We start from the raw sequence: 24,260 nt of genomic DNA, 5'->3' as shown, positions 1-24,260 counted from the left end.
GTCCTGCCTTCTGGTGCTTTGGAGAATAGGTTGACTTCAGGGGTGGGTTCTAAAATTTTTTACTGTCGGTTCTGTAGGCCACCGGCGTGGCTTGATGGTCATGTGACAATTCTTTAGGATTTAGCAGAGGTACTGGTCTACCAGGCTTTTAACTGCTTGCAGAGCTGTACCAGTCTACTCATTTGTTTTCGAAGGCACCAGTCTACTCATTTGTTTTCGAAGGCACTGGTCTACTCATTTGTTTTTGGAGGCACCATCTACCACACACTGCCTTTTAACACTGATCAGCTGTAGGGCGGCCCGTTGAAGCCCTGCGGCAAGAGTTTAAACAGTTTTTTTCCTTCTAGCTGATCAGCTGGGACTTGGGAGGCAGCAATAGATTGGGGACAGGGCCAAATAAAAGGTAAGAATAATGTGGGGGAGGCCGGGAAGGGGCCAGGGGGGCCCAGCTCCTGAACAAAGAGAACCGGTTCAGTGACGTCATATCGTCACCGCTACCGGCTCGGCCGAACCGGGAGGAACCCACCACTTGTTGACTCCCTCTTCTCTGTGACAGCTATTCAAATATGGGAAGGCTGCTATCATCCCTTTGTTAGCCAAACATACCTAGATCCCTTAACCATTCATCATACAATTTAGCCTCCTGTTATCTTTGTGCCTCTGCTCTGCATTCTTCCTAGGGTCTCAGTATCTTTACAGATATTGTAATCAATATCACTATTGCAGTAATTTTAGCTATATTCAAACTAAGGAAATTCAAATCCTAAAAGTCTCTTTGTAGGGCACCAAAGAACACAGCCTACAATTTAAGAGAGAGCTCTATAATATATTTGAAAATGCTCCGGTGATTCTTCTTTATATCCTTCCATATATAATATCACACCAAAGAAAGACCTACAATTTTTGCATCTGCTTCTCCTTCTGATTGTTCTCTGTAAAAGTACATGACAAGATTACTCTGCAAGAGGAAAAATGCGTCGCAATTTTTGCAATGAAGGTATTTTTTTTATTTAAAGGCAGAACCTACAGCTCGTAAAAGTTTATGCCTTCAATAAAAGTTGCCAGTCAGGAAATTTGCTACCAGACTCCTGCTTTCCTTTACTACAATTTCAATTTTCTCCTTCTTTTAACAGAATCAAGATCACATGAAGTGTCAATACCACTTTATAATGCCTTGGTAAGACCACACTTGGAATACTGCATCCAGTTTTGGTCACCACGATATAAAAAAGATGTTGAGACTCTAGAAAGAGTGCAGAGAAGAGCAACAAAGATGATTAGGGGACTGGAGGCTAAAACATATGAAGAACGGTTGCTGGAACTGGGTATGTCCAGTTTAATGAAAAGAAGGACTGATAGCAGTGTTCCAATGTCTAAGGGGCTGCCCCAAAGAAGAGGGAGTCAAGCTATTCTCCAAAACACCTGAGGATAGGACAAGAAGCAACAGATGGAAACTAATCAAGGAGAGAAGCAACTTAGAACTAAGGACAAACTTCTTGACAGTGAGGACAATTAACCAGTGGAACAACTTGCCTCCAGAAGTTGTGAATTCTCCAACATTGGAAGTTTTTAAGGAGATGTTGGATAACCATTTGTCTGAAGTGGTGTAAGGTTTCCTGCCTAAGCAGGGGGTTGGACTAAAAGACCTCCAAAATACCTTCCAATTTTGTTATTTTATTCTGTTCTATTCTATTCTATTCTATTCTATTCTATTCTATTCTATTCTATTCTATTCTATTCTATTCTATTCTATTCTATTCAGATCACCTGTCTATACTGGTAAAAGAAAGAAGTCGAAGCACAGAGCCTGATCATGCAACAGAAACTTATGTGCACTTCACTTCCAAACCAACAATTACACTAAACAGAAGGAAGACCGAACGATGCCAAAATAGGCAGGAGCCACAGCAGCAATTAGAATAAGAAGTAAACAATGACATCATTTTCAGATGCTTTCATATGTTTGGAAAGAACCGGACTGACTCCCCAAACTTAAGCCAAGCTTCAGGTTAAGTCTGGGAAGCTCTGTAGCACCGATCCAATTTGTGATTTCGGTTGAAAACTACTTGGCGTGTTCAACGTGTTCTGTTCTCTTCACTGACACCCTGTTCCAGTGACGACTTGATAATGTTACCAATGAATCAATTTGGAAAGGGACTGGAGACCATTTCATGAGACAGTAAAGGAAAGCAGTTGCAAGTAACAAAAACCTGCGAATGCATGGGTCAGCTGCTATGGCTAGATTAGGAATGGTGAGTCTGATTAAACATTGCGCATGAATTTTGAAAACACCATATTTTTCTCTAGCAAAGAGATGGCCACCAGTATGTGCACAGACACTCTCTAGTTCTGAGAATCCATGTCAAGTAGAGAGCTGGAAAGATTAGATAGATAGATAGATAGATAGATAGATAGATAGATAGATAGATAGATAGTGTTGTGGTCTGCCAGCAGCCTGTGGAGCTGGCAGCGGAGTCAGACTGCAATGAGGCTGAGGAAGAACATGGGCCAGTCCTGGAGGCTGGGGAAGGCCCGGATGAGGGCTCTGCGTCAGAGGCAGAGATGCGGCCAGGGCCATCAGGGAGTGATGTGCGGACTCCGGAGCCTCCAGAGGCTGACAGTAGAGAGGCAGAGGAACAGGAGGAGCCTGTTCCTAGTGCACGTATGAGAAGAGCTGCCAGAAGGCAAGAGCAGCTAAAGCAGAGAGGACGACTCGGGAGTAAGGCCAAGAGATGATTGGCCCCTCCCATAAGGCTTAAAAGACCAGCAACAGCTCTTGGGCTCTTTGTCGGAAAACAACGTTGAAAGATTTGTTTCTTGCCTTGCTGCATTTATTTCTTGTCGGCATCTTCTGCTTCTGAACTTTTGCCAAGAGAAGCCTTTGGCAGTTTGCCTAATTATACCAAGGTTGGTGATTAGACTGAAGAATTTATGTTATGACGAATTTGTTTTGATTTAGTTTGGACTACGCTGAGAATGAGTTAATTCTCAGCTGTTCTAATAAAGTCTGCTTGTTTTGGAACTGTTTGCGTCTGATAATACCTACTTGGTCCTGGGTCACAACAGATAGATAAGATGATAGATAGATAGACAGACGAGAGAGGGATGGATGGATGGATGGATGGATGGATGGAAGAGTGGATAGATGGATAGGAGAAAACGGAGAGAGAATGATGGATTAGGCAGAAAATTATGATAATCATGGATATGATAGATAGATAGATAGATAGATAGATAGATAGATAGATAGATAGATAGATAGATAGATAGATAGATAGATGGATGGATGGATGGATGGATGGATGGATGGATGGATGGATGCATGGATGCATGGATGGATGCATGGATGGATGCATGGATGCATGGATGGATGCATGGATGCATGGATGGATGCATGGATGATAGGTAGGTAGGTAGGTAGGTAGGTAGGTAGAGAAATTATGTCCTCAGCAAAACATCCTGCAGCCAAGAAGGCTCCACCCCCATTTGCACCACTCAGGTGATCCTGAGGACACAGGTAAACCTCCAGGTGGCCTCAACGTCCCTCTAAAAGGATGCAAATGACCAACTGTGACTGCAAGGAGTATAAATCCTTCCATTCCCCACCATCCAGTCAGAGCTGAAGAAACTCCTTGGATGAGAAGCGAAACGTCTTCCAAGAAAAAAAAAAAAACCCAGAAAGTCCAGTTGCCTCTTGAAAAAAAAAAAAAGCACCTTTGGGAGATCTTGTTGGACAGTTTGTAGAGCAGTCCAAAAAAAAAAAAAAAAAAGCTTTGCTGATGGTTGGGAGCCCATCCTCCTGACAGCTTGACTTCGAATACCTGCAGGTTTTCAACAAGCAGCTGGAAGCACTAACAAATGAAGGTCAGGAACAACAAATGGAATCAAGTTGTTCAGGTAGCAGGATCCTGCCCCAGTGTCTAGACAATAAATCCTTACCCTTCCTGGGCTTCTCCTCGGTTTTGGCACTTAGGAGAAGAAGCCGACAGGTTTTTAGGTCTCTTTTAATGTTATGATTCTGGGGCTGCGTTAACAGTAGGGCAGCCAAAACCCTGGAAATGGCTTACAGTGGGATAATGCCAGCACTTACTTTTACTGGCTTTTTAAAGGTCTTAAAAAGCTATTTAAAGTTCCCAGCAGGAGTGTTGGACAGAAACATTTTAAAGGCTGCAGAAGCTCAGCGGGAGCACCCCTGACAGCTTTTTAAAGGAGAGCCAGCAGCAGATAAAGCTTCCCAGAATTCTTTGGGGGGTGACACCTCCTACGTCCTCCAGGACCTGTGTCTCCCCACCCCCATCCTGATTTAGCCAAGTTCTTTTGGCTTCGGTATGCAACTCTTCCCAAACAAGGAATATCCGGTTTGTTTGCAAGGAGAGACTTCTGCCTGCTACTTTAAACTCATCCCTGCCCCCAAAATAAAAAAAGACTTGTTTTTCATGTCATTTTAATTCCAATATTTTGGATATTCTGTCCCAAACTACAGGGGATAAGGGGGTGTTTCTAGCAGATCAGTAGCCAGATAGAACCTTCTTATCAGCAGAAAGTGGATTTTGCTTATTTTGCAGAAGTCTGGGGAAACATATCTTTGTCTCCAAGTGCTTCCGATATGGAGAAGGCGAACATCTTAAGAAAACCCTAAAACAAAGTTTTATTTATTTATTATTATTATTATTATTATTATTATTATTATTATTATTATTATTATTATTATTAATGTGACCAACTTTCTTACAATGAGAAGGAGGACACAAATAAATTGAAGAAAAAAATATTGTAAATAAATGTTGTGGCCCGTACACGGCCTGTGCAGCTAGTAGCTGATTCAGACAGTGAGGAGGCTGGTGTGGTGCTGCACCAGCAGCCTGTGCAGCTGGCACTCGAGTCGGACAATGAGGAGGCTGGAGAAGATGTGGTGCCAGAGGCGGGGATTCAGCCAGGGCCTTCAGAACCTCCAGAAGCTCCCTTAAGTGAAGAGGACAAAGAGGAGGAGCCTCTTCTCGATGCACGGGCACACAGGAGTGGCTCCTCAGGAGGAGGTCTCCTCGAGAGTAAGGCTTGGGGCTAATTGGCCACTCCCTTAGCCTATTTAAGGAGAAACACCGACTGAAGCAATTTGCAGGGAACAACTTAGTTCACATACCTTCGTGTCTTGTCTTGCTTATCTTATCAGCTTCCTGCAAATTGCTTCTGGGCATTCTGCCAACCATAGTAAGTTATTATTCTTTGAATTCTTGGCGGCTGTTAATGCAATTAATTAACAGCCATTGTTGTAAAAGACTGGTTTATTCAGTAAATTAAGGTTTGAACAGACTTTGTGTGTGCTGCGTTCTTTGGGGTCCGTAGCTGGGGCAGAACAATAAAAGAAACATTTTATTCATTGCAACAATAATACAAAATACACTATAATATGCTAAATGCATAATAAAAAACATTTGTAACAATGTTACAATGCATGCGTGCGTGCCGTGTCGTGTTTCGGTAAAAAGTAAACAAAGTCACTTGCGCGAGGCGCACTCTCTCAAAACAATTCTCCTGTGCGGAGCGCATGCATCTCGTAATCACGTCTTGCCACACTGTATCGAGCTTTGACGAATCGCCATGTCAAATACAAATACGTCACATCACACACAACGGATCAGTTCGGCATTGATCGAATACGGAGATTTACAGATTAGTCTTCAAATATCGAAAAGGAGGACATGTAGGAGGACAGTTTTCAAGAGAGGACAGAATTTACAAAAGAAGGACTGTCCTCCCTAAAGGAGGACGATTGGTCACCTTATTATTATTATTATTATTATTATCATTATCATTATTATTATTTATTGGTTAATCTTTAGTGAGATTCACAGCTTTTGAGGCTGGTTAATAGCTCAGCAGCTCGAGTCCTAACCAAGGACCTAGGAACTGTTAAGGTATCGTCGGAGGATGTAAGCTGTTCCGAGTAAGGTGGTTTTTTTTAGAGTCAAAATGTTCAAGTCCGGCAAATTTAGAATTTCTAAATAGCGAGGTAGCCCTTTGGGTATTGCTCCAAGGGCTCCAATTACAATTAGAAACACACAATTTCTTTTTCCACAGTCGCTCAACTTCAATTTGCAAGTCCCGGTACTTTGTGATTTTTTCTTGCTGCTTATCTTCAATCCGTGCGTCACCAGGTATTGCAATGTCAATGAACCATACTTTTTTCTTTTCAACTACTGTTATGTCAGGTGTGTTGTGGACCAAGTGCCTGTCAGTCTGAATCCTAAAATCCCAAAAGATCTTGAGCTTCTCATTCTCTAAAACTTTCTCAACCTGATGTTCCCAGTGGTTTTTGCTGTACTCAAATCCAAACTTCTGGCACAATTTCCAGTGAATGATCTTAGCAACGCGGTCATGGCATTGTAGGTAGTCAGTTTGTGAAATTTTGCTGCACCCACTGATCAGGTGGTCGACTGTCTCATCTTTCTCATTACAGAGGCGGCATTTGCTGTTGGTAGTAACATACATTATTATTATTATTATTATTATTATTATTATTATTATTATTATTAATTATACTTCTATGCCATCCATCTCGCTAAGGTGACTCTTGTTCCATGTAAACCAAGTGTAGTTTGAAAGACAAGAAACAAAGATCAGCTTGCAGGAAAAGCTTATCAAATAATCATTTGTCCAGAAAGGTCTCTTGCCTTGGGCAGGGGGTTGGATTAGAAGACCTCTAAGGTTCCTTCCGGTCCTATGATTCTATGTGTCAAGTTTCCGAAAGATGCCCTAATTAATTCATGAGCCATGATCCAAACTTCAAAGGAAATATATTCATTTATTAGGAGCAACATTCCGACAATATTCGGATGCAGTTAGGACTGATCCTACGTAGATTTACGTTCCCCTATGACCCTGTCTCTCCCCTCCTCTCTGGCCTTGTCATAAATCACATTCTCCAATTAACCACTTTGGCTGGCTGTGAAACCTAACACCCTCCTTCTGTTTGTGGTCAGAAAGAATGTATGGAATTCACTTCAGTTCTCCCTCCCTCCTGCTCATGGCAACTTGAAAGCTTTGCAAGTTGACACTATGATTCTAAATTCAAAATATATGGAAGTGTTTGTGACTTGCTTTTATTGGGAGTAGAGCAGTGGTGGGATTCAAATTTTTTTACTACTGGTTCTGTGGGCGTGGCTTGGTGGGCATGATATGGCTTGGTGGGCATGGCTTGATGAGCATGGCACGGGAAGGATACTGTACAATCTTCATGTGTTTTAGTCTCCAGTCTCCTAATCATCCTGGTTGCTCTCCTCTGCATTTTTTATAGCGTCTCAACATCTTTTTTATAGTAATGTGCCCAAAACTGGGTGCAGTACTCTAGGTGTGGTCTTACTAGGGCTTTATAGAGTGGTATTAGTACCTCCCTTGATCTTGACTGTTTCCCTCTGTTAATGCCACTTAAGATTGCATTGGCTTTTTTAGCTGCCACTGCAAACTGCAAAATGTATGAAAAACGGCTGCAGGAATTGGTTATGTCTACTCTAGTGAAAAGAAGGACTAGGGGTGACATGATAACAGTGTTCCATTATTTGAGGTTTTTTTTTTTTTTTTTAATTTGATTTATATGCCGCCCTTCTCCGGAGACTCAGGGCGGCTTACAATGTGCTAAGCAATAGCCTTCATACTTTAGTATATTTATACAAAGTCAGCTTATTGCCCCCACAAACTGGGTCCTCAATTTACCTACCTTAGAAAGGATGGAAGGCTGAGTCAACCTTGAGCCTGGTGAGATTCGAACTTACAGTAATTGCAGACAGCTGGTGTTATTCACAATGCTTTCAGTCTGCTGAGCTACCAGACCCGTTGCCACAAAGAAGAGCAGGTCAACTTATTTTCCAAACCACCAGAAGGGCAGGCCATGAAACAATGGATGGATGGAAACTAATTAAGGAGAGAAGCAACCTGGAATTAAGGAGAAACTTCCTAACAGTGAGGATAATTGACCGGTGGAACAGCTTGCCTTCAGCAGTTGTGGGTGCTTCATCACTGGAGGTTTTTAAGAAGAGACTGGACAGCCCCCTGTCTGAAACGGTATAGGGTCTCTTGCTTGAGCAGAGGGCTGGACTAGAAGACCTCCAAAGTCCCTTCTGTTCTGTCCCCGTACCACACATGCACCCCCACAGACGGCCCGGAGTTAATAAGCCACACTACAAAACTCTTTGAAGATAAAGCTGGCAGCAACCCAGTGGCTAGCTGCCAATTCAGACTTTACTCACACAAAACAAAGATTAGACTGCAAGCATTCCGATAAAACAGGCAGAGTGTCAACAATACAAGGATTAATCCAAATGCAGTCCAATAAAGCAGGCAAAGTCCATAACGCAGAGATCCAGGAGTATTTCCAGTTTTTGCTCGTCACAATCTGAACCGGCCACCACACCCACATTTATACCCTGTGCGGTGTGGTCCAGTGACTCAGCTAATCTCTGGCACGCCTTCCCCTCTGCTGTGCATGCTTCTCCCTGTGCCTCTGGTGAGGGTCCAGCCAGCACTTATCTCCTTCGTCGCTGTCCACCTGTGGCTGCGCGGACGTGCTTGGCTCTGAGCCTATCGTTTGTCCTTCGGTGTCCTCCGGAGGCATTGCCAGAGAGGAGGGTCCTGGAGAGGGAGGCCTTGCCAACTCCTTCCCCTCACTCTCAGAGTCTGCATCTGTCGATAGCCCAGGCTCAGGCAACGGAGCCACAACACCTTCCAACTCTGTTATTCTGCATGAGTCATTTGCCAAGCATCTGAATTTTGATGACCATTGGGGATTCTGCAAATGGTCATCAGTATGAAAAACAGTCATGAGTCATTTTTCTCAGTGCCGTTGTAACTGTGAATGGTCACTAAACGAATGGCTGTAAGTCAACAACCACCTGTAATGGAGAATTTCTCCATAGGGTCATGAAAGTCCTCTTAACTTTGAAACGTTTTTAAACTTTTCCTCTTCTGGGGTTTGTTGGCTCTTCTCTCTCCTTGCCTCTCTTCCTTCCCTTTTCTTTTTTAGAAACATTTTCTTTTGTACCAGAGCTTTTGTATTGTGACAGATGACAGAAGTTCTAGCATCTATTTAAAAACCAAGAAGGCAAGAAACAGCTGGGGAAACAGTTTTGTGTGTGTGTGTGTGTGTGTGTGTGTGTGTGTGTGTGTGTGTGTGTGTGTATCCTTTCTCCCCTGTTGCAAATTTTGGATCCGTTCAGTCCTCATCTAGAAAACATGAAAGATTACCACCTTGTGTCTCTGAAGTAAAAAAAAACCCAAAAACTAAACCATTTTCTGAAAACCAAATGTAGTAAGGTTGGAATAACCATAACAGAATAATAGAATAGAATAGAATAGAATAGAATAGAATAGAATAGAATAGAATAGAATAGAATAGAATAGAATAATAGAGTTGGAAGGGATCCTGGAGGTCTTCTCATCCAACCCCCTGCTCAGGCAGGAAACCCTACCCCACTTCAGACAAATCGTTGTCCAATCTCTTCTTAAAAACTTCCAGTGTTGGAGCATTCACAACTTCTGGAGGCAAGTTGTTCCACTGATTAATTACTTCTCTCCTTGACTAGTTTCCATCCTGATTTAATGCTTGACTGGTAATGGCCTGACAATTGATATGGCAATTTATAGGAATATCCTAGTTTGATTTTTATACCAGGAAGTACTTTCAACAGATCAGTCACTTATTCTATGTCAAGGAATTATGTAGCAGATGTTGAAGTGGAGTCAGAGACACTAACACAAAATTATGGGATGGATGGATGGATGGATGGATGGATGGAAGGAGGGAGGGAGGGAGGGAGGGAGGGAGGGAGGGAGGGAGGGAGGGATAGATAGATAGATAGATAGATAGATAGATAGATAGATAGATAGATAGATAGATAGATATAGATGGACATTATTGATGATAGATGGATGATAGATAGATAGATATTATTGATGATAAATAGATAGAGATAGATAGATAGATAGATACTGTAGATAGATTAGATATAGATATAGATAGATATTATTGATGATAGAGAGATAGATAGATAGATAGATTAGATTAGATATAGATGGATAGATATTATTGATGAGATAGATAGATAATTATTGATGAAAGATAGACATAGATAGATAGATAGATAGATAGATAGATAGATAGATAGATAGATAATTAGATATAGAGGGATAGATATTATTGATGATAGATAGATATTATTGATAGATAGATAGATGATAGATAGACAAAGAAATAGATGATAGATAGATAGATAGATAGATATAGATAGATATTATTGATGATAGATAGATAGATAGATAGATAGATAGATAGATAGATATAGATAGATATTATTGATGATAGATAGATAGATAGATAGATAGATAGATAGATAGATAGATAGATAGATGGATATTATTGATGATAGATAGATGATAGATATAGATAAATAGATAAAAGAAATAAATAGATGATAGATAGATAGATAGATAGATAGATAGATAGATAGATAGATAGTTTAGATATAGATAGATAGATACAGATATCAATATATATATAGATACATGTGTCTCTAACTTCATTTGGACATTTACAAACAAAATATGAATCAGGGTTACAGTACAATAATGGAATGAAATTTACATTATTTTTCTCAGTGAAGTTGAAGAGTGGAAAACAAACTGTAACAACATCCTGGAACTGGGGAAGCATATTAAATTAAAATAGGTGGCCGTCGACTTACAACCATTCATTTTTTTTTTTATTGCAAAAGTTTTACAATTACATTTTCACCCCTTTTTTTCACCCCCCCACCTCCCTCCCCAAACTTCCCGTCCTCCCTAGCCCTCCCTAACCCTCCCCCCCAGACTTCCCTATTATATACTCATAACTAATAATACTGATATATATACCTGAACCCATCCCTCCCCCTATATAATTTTCCCTCTTTATCTCTTTACATTAAAATATTTCTAATACATTGTTTTCAAATAAAAGCTATTTGGTACTTTCTAGTTTGGTATTTGTTCTGAACATATTCTATCCACCTTTTCCATTCCCATTCATAAGTCTCTTGTGAACAATCTTTTAAATATGCTGAAATCTTCGCCATCTCTGCAAAACTGGCCATCTTCAAAGTCCATTCCTCGATAGTAGGCAAAGCTTCATTCTTCCAATATTTACCTATCAACAATCTTGCTGCTGTTATCATATACAATATTAATTTTATTTCACCCCGTGTAAAACCCTTAACTATACCCAATAAAAACAATTGTGGAGAAAATTGAATTTTTTTCTTCAAAACATTCTGCATGACCCACCATATTTTTATCCAAAAAGCCTTAACTTTCCTACAGGTCCACCAAACATGATAATACGTAGCATCCAAACATTCACATCTCCAACATTTTGGCTGAACATTAGGGTACATACATGACAACTTTTTAGGATCTAGATGCCATCTATAAAACATTTTATAAAAATTTTCCCTCAAATTCTGTGTAAATTTAACATTCTGTACCCAAATTTTTCCCCATGTTTCCAGCATCACTGGTTCTTCAAAATTCTGTGCCCACTTAATCATACAATCTTTAACTAATTCCGTTTCTGAATCCCTTTCTAGCAAAACATTGTAAAGCCTTTTAATATGCATTGGACCTTTCTCTCTTATATGTCTAACCAATTCTTCCTCATGCAACATAATACCAGTTTTTTGGTCCTCTTTCCATCTCAATTGTAATTGATTATATTGTAACCAGGTTAAATTAATCCCTTCGTCCAACAGTGTCTGCAATGTCTTCAACTGCCATCTGCCCGCATCTGTAAAGACTTACAACCATTCATTTAATGACTGTTCGAAGTTACAACAACACTGAAAAAAAAAAGTGACTTATGACTTGTTTTCATATTTAAAACTGTTGCAGCTCCCCGTGATCACGTGATCAAAATTCAGACCCTTGGCAACTGACTCATAGTTATGACGGTTGCAGTATCCTGGGGTCATGTGATCCCCTTTTGCGACCTTCCAACAAGCAATAAGTCAATGGGGGAGCCAGGTTCACTTAACAACCATACTACTGACTTAACAAGGGCAGTGATTCACTTAACAACTATGGCAAGAAAGGTCAGAAAATGGGGCAAAATTCACTTAGTGACTGTCTCATCTAGCAACAGAAAATTGGGGCTCAATTTGTGGTCGCATGTCGAGAACTACCTGTAATATGGTGCTATCTCCTGACAACCATTCCAATTATATACATAAGATGACCATTAGATCATTTGTTTTTGTTTTAATGGGATTTTTTTGGTGGTGTTTTGTCTAGAGGCCTCATATTTCTTGAGATGACACATTCCCAATCTTCGGTAACGTTTTCCCAGTTTTTGCCTACAGAATTAAATAAAGCTGTGCCATCAGCAACTCTGCTATTTTGCCTTCCACAAAGAAGAGAAATTAACAAATCGATAGCAAACTGCGTTGCTTGTGGTTATAAATCCCTTGAGTGATTCCCTTTGCTGAGGTAAATTTGGCCATTCATTTTCTTCATGTCTTATGAACAGAATGGTCCCCCTGAATTTTCAGGTTGACCTCTTACAGATAAGGAACCATGACCAGGCCATCTAATTTAGTTCTAAAAATGGTGGCATGCAATCAAATTTTTATACTACCGGTTCTGTGGGCGTGGCTTGGTGGGCGTGGTGTGACTTGGTGGGCGTGGTGCGGCTTGGTGGGCGTGACAGGGGAAGGATACTGCAAAATCTCCATTCCATTCCCCACTCCTGGGGGAAGGATATTGCAAAATCTCCATTCCCACCCTACTCTGGGGCCAGCCAGAGGTGGTATTTGCCGGTTCTCCGAACTACTCAAAATTTCTGCTACCGGTTCTCCAGAACCTGACAGAACCTGCTGGATTTCATCCCTGCATTCAATCAGACATGTTGACATCTTCTGGAAGCTGATCATCACTGATCTCCGATCACCCCTGCTTGGGAAGGACTAGAAGACCTCCAAGGTCCCTTCCAACTGTAATACTCCGAATTTCATATCTTGGTCCTTCTATTGGGTTATCAAATGTGAAGCTTTCGTTGATGTTGTTCTTGTTCAATGTCTGTGGAGATTCTCCATCATCTAGGTCAGTGGTGGGATTCAAAAATATTTACTACCAGTTCTGTGGGTGTGGCTTGGTGGGCGTGGCTTGGTGAGCATGGCAGGGGAAGGTTCCTGCAAAATCCCCATTTCCTCCCAATCAGCTGGGACTCGGGAGGCGGAGAATAGATGGGGGCGGGGCCAGTCAGAGGCAGTATTTACCGGTTTTCCAAACTCCTCAAAATTTCTGCTACCGGTTCTCCAAAACTGGTCAGAACCTGCTGAAACCCATCTCTGATCCAGCTCATGGTTGTCCCAAAGGTGTTTTTTTTTTTCAAGAGGCAACTGGACTTTCTGGTTTTTCTTTGAAGACGTTTCGCTTCTCATCCAAGAAGCTCCTTCAGCTCCGACTGGATGGTGGGGAATGGAAGGATTTATACTCCTTGCAGACAGCTGGTCAGGATTAAGAATGACATGATAGCAGTCTTTCAAAATCTAAGGGGCTGCCACAAAGAAGAGGGGGGTCAAATTATTCTCCAAAGCAGGACAAGAAGCAATGGATGAAAACTAATCAAGGAGAGAAGCAACCTAGAACTGAGAAGAAATTTCCTGACAGAACGATTAATCAGTGGAACAACTTGCCTCCAGAAGTTGTGGGTGCTCCAACAATGGAAGTTTTTAAGGAGAGAGCGGACAACCAATTGTCTGAAATAATATAGGATTTTCTGCCTGAGCAAGGGGTTGGCCCCTCCCAATTCTGTTGTTCTGTTCTGTTCTGTTCTGTTCTGTTCTGTTCTGTTCTGTTCAGTGAAAAGGCTAATTTCCCCCAACCACCCACCCACTTTGATGTGCCCAGAAACCACTTGCATCTCTGGTCTCTGGTAAATTGCCTGGAAGCTCTTATATAACCACAATGATTTATAAATCCTCTCTTATCCCTACCTTCTAAGAAACAACATAAGGATTTGCAAATCAAACATCTGGGATTTATTAGCGTCATTTCTTTTTTTAAAAAAAAATCTGATTGGAGGGGGTTGTAAGCATGTTGTAGCTCTGGTGAAGATTATTGCACAAATCTCCTGTGGGATTTGCGAAGGAACAAGAACGGTGGTGTTTTGAGGAAACCAGCGTTATCACAACTGGTTGCAACTGTTTTACATATCTAAGGCAGGAGAATTTGCAAGGGGCTAATAGCCATTGAAGCCAAGCCATATTGAGCATCTGAAAGAGAGCTTGGTATACGGTACTGGAAAATCAAGTTCTTACTTCTTGTGATGCTGAGGTCGCACGAAATTAAAACGGTAAAATTTAGGGGAGGTTAGTACTCTGGGAGCTGAGCTATTTTTTTATTCATGAGGCTATTCAACAGGCTTTCTTCTTCAGTGTGTATAGTCTCTAAGACAAACATATAAGCTTTATAGATCTTTTCAGATGAGAAATCTAGCACAAAAAAAAAAGAAACAAACCATGGTATACAGTGCCTTACTGGTAGTCCCTGACTTACAACAGTTCGCTTAGTGACAGTTTGAAGTTACAATGGCACTGAAAAAAAGTGACTTATAACTGTTTTCACACTTCAACCAGTGGTGGGATTCAACCGGTTCGGGAAAACAGGTAGTTAAGTTGCTGGCTGACCTCACCCCTTCCTGCCCTGCCCCTTCCAGGAGTCCCCACACACCCCGTTTTGGCTCCCAGGTAAGTTCAGGGAGACCTCCTAGGCCCAGAACTGGGCGGGGTTGTGCAGCATGCCCCTCCCCCTCTGGCAGTCCGTTTTCACTCCCAGGAGGCTTCAGTGAGGCCTCCTAGGCCCAAAACGGGATGCGGGGAAGAACCGCACCCCCCCCACAGCCCACTTTCGCTCCCAGGGGGGTACAGGAGGCCAAGTGCTGCCTGTCACCTCCCCCTGGTCACGCCCACCATGGCCACGCCCACCTGGTCATTAGGGCAGAGAAGCGGTTGTTAAATTATTTGAATCCCACCACTGACTTCAACCGTTACAGCATCCCTATGGTCACATGAACAAAATTCAGAAGCTTGGCAACTGGCTCCTATTTATGAGGATGGAAGAAGCAACTTTCTTCTCATACTGATTAGCTAGAAATGATTTTCGCAGCAGAATTGGTAGAATAATATTGAAAAGTGCAGCCAGGTTTTGGAAAAAGAGGTGTGCTAAGGGTTTCCAAAATTTATTTCACCCTCAACAGTACCAATCAATGCCTTGGTATATTGTCTACCGTGAACCTTACACCACAGATGGGTTTCATCAGATTCTGACCAGTTCTGGAGAACCGGTAGTGGAGATTTTGAGTTGTTTGGAGAACCGGTAGTAAAAATTCTGACTGGCCCTGCCCAGTGGTGGGATTCAAGTAATTTAACAACCGGTTCTCTGCCCTAATGACTTCTTCCAACAACCAGTTTGCCAAACTGCTCAGAAAGTTAACAACCGGTTCTCCTGAAGTGGTGCGAACCGGCTGAATCCCTCCACCGGCCCTGCCCCCATCTATTCTCTGCCTCCCAAGTCCCAGCTGATCGGGAGGAAATGGAAATTTTACAGTATCCTTCCCCTGCCATGCCCACCAAGCCACACCCACAGAACCGGTAGTAAAAAAATTTGAAACCCATCACTGCCTTACAAGTTTCCTAAGAGGTCCCTAAGGGGGCATGCATAAGCATACCAGCGTGCCTACCGTCCGTGTCCTACTGTCCCCATTTATATGTACTCATTTTATGTGTTTATGGCTATGTTTGGCCTATTTATATCCTTTTATTTGTGCCATTTTTTTCATGTGCCCATGTCTATGTCTATACCGATACTTGTTTCCTTGTACTTGTTGACAAAATAATTAAATAAATGAATTAAATTAAATTAATTATATATATAAATTGTTTTGATAAGACCACCCTTGGAATATTGCATCCAGTTTTGATTGGCATGATATAAAAGAGATGCTGAGAGTCTGGAAAGAGTGCAGAGAAGAGCAGCAAAAATGATTAGGAGCTGTCAATCTATTCTCCAAAGCACCCGAAGGCAGGGCAAGAAACAACGGATGGAAACTAATCAAAAAGAGAGAAGCAACCTAGAAATAAAGAGAAATTTTCTGACGGTTAGAACAATTCATCAGTGGAATGACTTGCCTCCAGAAGTCGTGAGTGCTCCATCACTGGAGGTTTTCCAGAAGGGATTGTCCGGAATCATACAGAATCTTCTGCTTGATCAGAGGGTTGGATTAGAAGATCTCCAAAATCCCTTCCAACTCTGTTATTCTGTTATATGTCTCTTAATCTGGATAAACTGTACAAAAATCTCTGTACTGTATTCAGAAGTTTCATGTTCCCACCTATAACTGTCAGATTGACAAGAACCATTCAGTCACCTCGTTAGTGGCTATTTAGATTTGGGTCTATTTCGGACGAAAAGGATGACATTTTTGAGGACATGAAAAGCACAGAGTCCAGACCATTTCGTTCTTACCAGAATATCTTTTCTCACAACTAATGGAGTCCTGATGAAGATTAACAGGAAAAAAAAATACATTTTTGAGGGGAGTCAAGAGGGCAAGGATTGCAGTGGGCTTGCTAAAGACAAAATCAGGTTGTGTTTCTTCGAGCCAAACTCATTCACTTTAACTCAGCATTCAAGTTGAATTATTTTAAGCTTTTAAAAAGAGTTGGATTTTTTTTTTTAAAAAAAAATGTTTTGCAGGAAGCTTAGGTGTACTTTTGCTAAAAATAGACTTATCTGTGGCCAGCTTCTTTCAGGGGAGAAAGCCAGTAGGAAAACAGAGAAGAACTTGGTAATTATACAGTAAATACTATTCTTTCAAGATGAAGAAGAACTATTTTGATTCAAAGAAAAACAAGCCATTCCAGCAGAGATATCGATGGAGCAAGGTGTGGGGTGGGTCTCAAAAGTCAAGATGGCAGCCATGACTGTATTCTCAAAGTACCATCTCTTTATTTCAGTGGTGGGTTGCCCCCGGTTCAGACCGGTTCGCAAGAACCGGTAGTAAAACTGGCAGGAGGCCCCGCCCCCTGCCCCGGATGTCATCGGCGATCTGGGCATGCACAGAAGTTTTCGCGATCCCGTTGTGAACCGGGAGTAAAGGTAAGTAGAACCCACCCCTGCCTTATTTGCAATTTTGATGCCACCAAAGTTGGAATGGGACATCCATTCTCCCAGCCATCTCACCACAGCTGACTTGCCACAGCCAACACACCACAGGACAACTTGCCATTGGCCAATTCAATGCGGATAATAGCATAGCACTTAGACTTAAATACCGCTTCACAGTGCTTTACAGCTCTCTCTAAGCGGTTTACAGAGTCAGCATATTGCCCCCAACAATTTGGGCCTTCCTTTGACCCACCTCAGAATGATGGAAATCTGAGTCAACCGTGAGCCTGGTGAGATTTGAACTGCCAAATTGCAGACAGCTGGCAGTCAGCAGAAGTAGCCTGCAGTACTGCACTCTAACCACTATGCCACCGTGGCTCATAACTCAAGAGAGGTAGAAACATACGATCAACGGTTGCAGGAACTGATCATGGCTAGTCCAGTGAAGAGAAAGACCAGGAGAGACATGATAGCAGTCTTCCAATATTTGAGGGACTGTCACAGAGCGGAGGGGGTCAAGCTGTTTTCCAAAGCACCCGAAGGCTGGACAAGGAATAATGGATGGAAACTGACCAAGGAGAGATTCAACCTAGAAATGAGAAGGAACTTTCTGACAGTGAGAACAATCAACCCTTGGAACAGAAGTTGCCTTCAGAAGTTGTGGGAGCTTCATCACTGGAGACTTTCAAGAAAAAGATTGGACTGCTATTTGTCAGAAATGGTGTAGGGTCTCCTGGTTGGGCAGGGGGTTGGACTAGATAACCTACAAGGTTCCTTCCAACTCTGTTAATCTGTTATCAGTTCACCCCAGCCTCAAGGACTTCTAACTACAGAAGGTTCAAACCTAAATCAAGACAAAGCCCGTTGCAATTCACTGTTCCCTATCTTGAGTTATCCCACGTTGAATTGTCCCATGGCAAATCATCCAGCAGCAAGTTGGCCAGGGTGAGTTGGCCACAGTGAGTTGTGAGTGAGATGGCGAAAACGGTAGGAAGATGACTAGGCCATAGGGATATGACTAGGCCATGCCCCCATGGCCACGCCCACCCAGCAACCGGGCAGAGAACCGGTTGCTAAAATTTTTCAATCTCACCCCTGGATAAGTGCACATGTGCATGCAAAGTTCCATTTGCACAAGCTCCCACACGAAGCTCCATTAGCGCACATGGAGCTACGCACGCGAGCACTCTCCCCTCACATAAATGGAGCTTCGCGTGTGAACGCAATCACCCTCTGCTGCTCACGTGTAAAGGTCCATTAGCTCAAGTGGAGGGCGCACCCATCCGCCACTTACACCAATAGAGTATGCACATGTGCCTACCCCTTACACCCCACTCCGTTGGGCCAAGGTGGAAAGGTTGGAGATCTCTGATCTAGATAGACCTTCTAGTGAGGGGTGGTGGTACCGGTTCGCAAATGTGAGCATGCGCACATGCACACACGCTTCACTCGCAAGTGCCACCTCTGCACATGCGCAGAGCCTTCCACGCACGCACAGAGCTTAAAAAACGGGACATGATGACATCAGGGCAGGTAGGTGGAGCCTCCTGCAGCCGCCGCTACCGGTTTTCCCGAACCAGATAGAACCGGCTGCTTCTAGTGCAGAGGTAGATTACAGATTACAGATTAACAGAGTTGGAAGGGATCTTGTAGGTACATCTAGTCCAACCCCCTGCCCAACCAGGAGACCCCACACCATTTCTAACAAATAGAGGTCCAGTCTCTTCTTGAAAGCCTCCAGTGATGAAGCTCCCACAACCTCTGAAGGCAACTTCTGTTCCATCGGTTGATTGTTCGCACTGTCAGAAAATTTCTCCTTATTTACAGCTTAAAATTCTCCTTGTTCAGTTTCCATCCATTAATCCTTGTCTGGTGCTTTGGAAAATAGCTTGCCCCCCTCCTCTCTTTTAACAGAATAACAGAGTTGGAAGGGACCTTATAGGTCATCTAGTCCAACCCCCCGCTCAAGCAAGAGACCCTATACCAGTGATGACTAACCTTTTTGCCGTCACGTGTCAAAAGTAGGGGGAGCGGGGGGGGGTCGTGGGTGCGTGTGCCCACATCCATAATTCAATGCGCCCTGCCCTCCCGCGCATGTGCTCGTGACACCACCACCCCCATACTTCCCCCTGCTTTTGGCACGCGATGGCCCGGTGGGCCCGGTAGGCCCGGTTTTTCCCCTCCCCAGGCTCCAGGGGCTTTCTAGGAGCCTGGGGAGGGCAAAAACAGCCTTCCCCATCCCCCCGGAGGTCTTCCTGAGGCCAGAAACAGCCAGTTTCCCGACTTCCAGTGGGACCGGAAGGCTTGAAAATCAATTGGCTGGTGCACACATGCACGCTAGAGCTGAGCTAGGGCAACACTCGCGTGCCCACCAATATGGCTCCACGTGCCACCTGTGGCACCCGTGCCATAGGTTCGCCATCATGGCCCTATACCATTTCTGACAAACGGCAGGCAACTATGGCCCCTTTATGACCTGTAGATGACAACTCCCAGAACTCCCAAGTCAGTTTCTTACATATCATTTACTACGTGTGCAAATTCTGCCCCTACTGAACTTGCTGCTGAACTCAGACGAACAGTTGAGTCCTATAATCAGATTAACAGTTAAAAACTGGAAGACGGCTTGTTCATGACACCGTTTCTCATGAGTTCGTTTCAAACGTTTGTCACCGACTCCCCATTTCTCCTCTCCATCATTGGTGGGTAATGACAAGATAGCGTGAAACCCATCCCCTTGCATTTTATGTTGCCTCTTGTCCGTTTCCTTTTTTTTTTCTTTCCCCCCCCCCTTCCTGACAAGTTACACAGCTTGGTTTTTGTGTTTGCTTTCATCGATTGTCATGCCGGGATGTCAGCGGTCTGAAAACAAGTTGCAAATAAGGGAAGCAACAGGCATGAAAAAAAAAAATCTTGCGAGAAGGCTTGACGATTTAGCGGGGACTTTTCAATCAGTTTGGTCCACTTATTGTCCTTCTTACGTAATGGCGAATTAATCTGGGCCTTTAGGATTTGATGGGAGATTGGCTGGGTTGTCGAGTAAGAAAAAAGGTCAATTTCAAACTAGTTCAATCAGAGCCTGGTCATCTTGAAATCAGAAAGGTTTGATCACTCAGCAAGGGCTGATACATTCCTCCAGAGTTCAGAGCACAGCAATGGAAAGAATGGGAAAAAATAGAAATCTTCACAATCCTGATTTAAAATAAATCACCTTGTTGGATCATTTTGGACATAGCAGTGGTGGGTTGCTATCAGTTCACCCCAGTTCAGGCGAACTGGTAGCGGCGGTGGCGGAAGGCAGAAGTATCACATGTGCACAAAAGCACACACACACGAGCGAACCGGTAGCAAACTAAATTGAAACCCAATACTGGGACACGGGTCTGGCTCCATTCATACACGCTGTCTCTAGTCACTGAATTAACTCAATTTCTGCCTCCATGGTTAATTATCTTTAAGAAAATCAGCCATCACAGAATTATAGAGGGAGCTATAGTGTACAAACCCAATGCTGGCTTGCTGTCAGGGTTCCGACGGATGCCCTAATTAAATCATGACCCTCGAGCCAAGCTTCAAAAGAAATCCAGTTATTTATTAGGAGCTTCATGTCGGCACATTCCAAATGAAGCCAACTCTGACCCCATGTAATTTACGACCTAGACTTGACCCTGTTTTCCCCCTCCCCCCTCAGGGTATGTCATCAGTCACATTCACCAATTTTGCGGGTTGTAGAGATCATTCCCCTCCACCATCTGTGGGTAACCCTGGAAGACAGCCTTGAGAGATATGTCTGGAATGTGCTTTTGTTTTTGTTTTTTGGCTGCCATGCTGCTTCGCCGTTTCCCCATCCCCCTTGCCTATGGCAACTCGAGAGCAGGCCAGGGATGCTTTGCGAGTTGACACCCAATAGATGGACACCTGGTCTCTAGAAATCCAACAAAGGGGAATTTATCACCTTCCTTGGTGTTAGTTCCTTTAGTGAACTATATTTCCCATTACAATACTATTTTGTCATCTTCACCTGGAATCTATCTTGCAATAACTTAAGAAGAGCACTTTATTAATCTATTCTCCGTTCTTAAAAGCACCCAAAGGCAAGACAAGAAGCAAAGAGTGAAAACTAATCAAGGAGAGAAGCAACCTAGAACTAAGGAGGAATTTCCTGACAGTGAGAACAATTAATCAGTGGAACGACTTGCCTCCAGAAGTTGTGAATGCTCCAACACTGGAAATTTTTAAGACAAGATTGGACAACCATTTGTCTGAAATGGTATAGGGTTTCCTGCTTAAGCGGGAGGTTGGACTGGAAGACCTCCAAAGTCCCTCCCAACTCCGTTATTCAGTTTCGTTCTCTTCCATTTTTAATCCTGGATCAACCTTATTACTCTTCTGAGTGGTGCCTAGAGGTGGAGCTCTCACCTCACAATCAGGAGGCTGTGAGTTTGATCCTAGGTACAGGCAGATATTTCTCTCTCTGGCCATAATGAGAATATATCTGCTGAACAAAACTCCGCATTGGTGACAGGAAGGGCATCCGGCCAGTAAACATTCAGCTCCATTCAGTTGCCCAGACTCCACCCCACAAGGGATTATGAGGTCATTAAAAGAAAATGATCATCCTTTACTACTCTTCTCTGAATCTGATTGTATTTTCCTGGCTAAAATAACCACCCTCAGATTGAACCCCAGTTTCTTGGAGGATTCTGAGCAATGCGGAGTCAATAAATTATTCCTTCCCTTCGTTTTGCAGGTTGCTAATTATACCACGAGATCCGCATCTGCCCTTTTAGCAGCCAGATTGCACTATCTCCTGCCTTCCCTTTCTCTCTGCTATAAGTAGTCAAGCAGCCTAGCAGGAGTCTTGACAGGTTCAGGAGAACCGCGCGGAGAAATAAATAGTTTTGCAAGCAGGCATGTCATCTCTTCCTCCCACGCCCCTCTCCAGAAATGGCAAATCTGCAAAGGTGAGGAATAAAGTCTTGCATAACTATCTAAAAAAAAAAAAAAAGAAAAAGAATCCCAATCCAGCTGCTGGAAAATTGACAGCAAAAATATTCTGAGCTCCTTCCATCCAAAGACCCAAAAAAACGAAAATTCATACAGGGAGCCTTAGAATTGCAACCGCTCGTTTAGTGACCGAAGTTACAATGGCACTGAAAAAAAACCCTGACTTATATTCAGTTTACACATTATTTTTTTTTAATTTGATTTATATGCCGCCCTTCTCCGGAGACTCAGGGCGGCTTACAATGCGCTAAGCAATAGCCTTCATCCTTTTGTATATTTATACAAAGTCAGCTTATTGCCCCCACAAACTGGGTCCTCATTTAACCTACCTTAGAAAGGATGGAAGGCTGAGTCAACCTTGAGCCTGGTAAGATTCGAACCTGCAGAAATTGCAGGCAGCTATGTTAATTACAGGGTGCATTAAACCACTGTACTACCAAGGCTCATTTATGACCATTGCAGCATCCCCATGGCCACGTGATCAAAATTCAGATACTTGGCAACTGGCATGTATTTATGATGGTTGCACTGTCCCGGGATTACGTGATCCACACTGGTAACTCTTTTCAACAAGCAAAGTCAGTGGAGGGAGCGACCACATGATTCACTTAACAACTGCAGTGTGTCAGGCCTGGAAGCCCAATCTTTTGTATTGGGACTTCAGGCCTGCGACATTTACTACTGTGGGAAACTGGGAGGGGGGATTGTATGGAGCATGGGTGATATGTAGTCATAATAACATTCTTTTCTCTGAGAGTCAAGGACATCTTGCCCTGCATTTGGAGGGCTGGAACTGGGAGGCATCTCCAGTTGGCACGGTGTTTGGATTGGACCATGCGATGAGTGCTGGGGAGGGACTTGGAATTTCCTTTGGGTGAGGAAAACCTGGAAGCTTTCAGATTCGGGTTTTCCCAGATTTGTCAATATGACATCTATAGAAATAAAAATGTAAATGTTCGTTTGTTCAAAATCATACATCGTCGAAAGTTCTTCACCAATTGCTTTGAAATTTTGACTCAATGTTGCATTCGAATACCCACGTGTTTTTATATACCTATATTATATAGATGTCACACCTGTGACAGGTAAAAACATGCTTTTTTGAAAAACAGCGCCATCTGTTGGACGTAAAAGTAACACACGCTATACTATCTTTTTGGACTTTTAACATCGGAGCACCACAATGGCAGGCACGAGCCAGGTCTTTCCCCCTCAGCGCCACCACCGCCAAACCCACAAGCAAAATGGCGGGAAATGTCAACCGCCGCCAAGCGTCCTCCCGACTAATGGAGTATGCCATACCTTTGGCAGGGACCCCGATGCCGCCTGTGGTGCAGAGAGCTGCGAAGGTGAAGGCGGTTATACTGGCAAGACGGGAAACCAGCTCTTACACCTGCGGCAAATTGGGATGGAGGCAAAGTAGGCGTGACCTGACCTACAGAGGGACATTATTGCACTCGGTCAAAAAATATTGTATACCCACAAGACTGGGCCACAGCAACGCGTGGCCAGGTACAGCTAGTCTCTAATAAAATGAGGAACTTCAAGCCTCGGAGTCTTCTTTCATTGGGGGTGTTACTTGGAACCCTGACACAGTGATTCTCTTAACAATTGTGATGAAAAAGATCATAAAATCGAACAAAACGACAACTGTTTTGCTTAGCAATAGAAGTTTTGAGCTCCGTCATGCCCTCGTCAGAGCCTGAATCTGAAGAGGAGGGTGAGAGCGGGAGCTGGAGCCAAAGGAGATCGATGGGGTGGCTTTATTGGCTTTGGAAGACTCTGGGAAGGAGAAGGCTGAGGCAGCCCAGGGCCCCTCAGGATTGGGATGGCTTGTTAGAAGGGAGGAACGGGAACAGGATGACAGAGAGAGGGCAAGCAGTGGAAATGAGGAGTGATGGAGCTCAGGCGATCAGCAAGGACCGCCCCTTCCTGATCCCCGAGCATGGAGAGCAGAGAGAAGGAGAGACCAGCGCAGGCCGACCTGATGAATCGGGAGGAGAATGCCCCACTCCTCTTTACAAGGCACACCTGGGGACTGAGATTTAAGGAGATGCTATGGGGAG

This window comes from Pantherophis guttatus, chromosome 7 (genome assembly GCF_059756535.1).
Source record: "Pantherophis guttatus breed Tessera chromosome 7, ASM5975653v1, whole genome shotgun sequence".
Classification (NCBI taxonomy): domain Eukaryota; kingdom Metazoa; phylum Chordata; class Lepidosauria; order Squamata; family Colubridae; genus Pantherophis; species Pantherophis guttatus.
Note: the sequence above shows the minus strand (reverse complement) of the source record.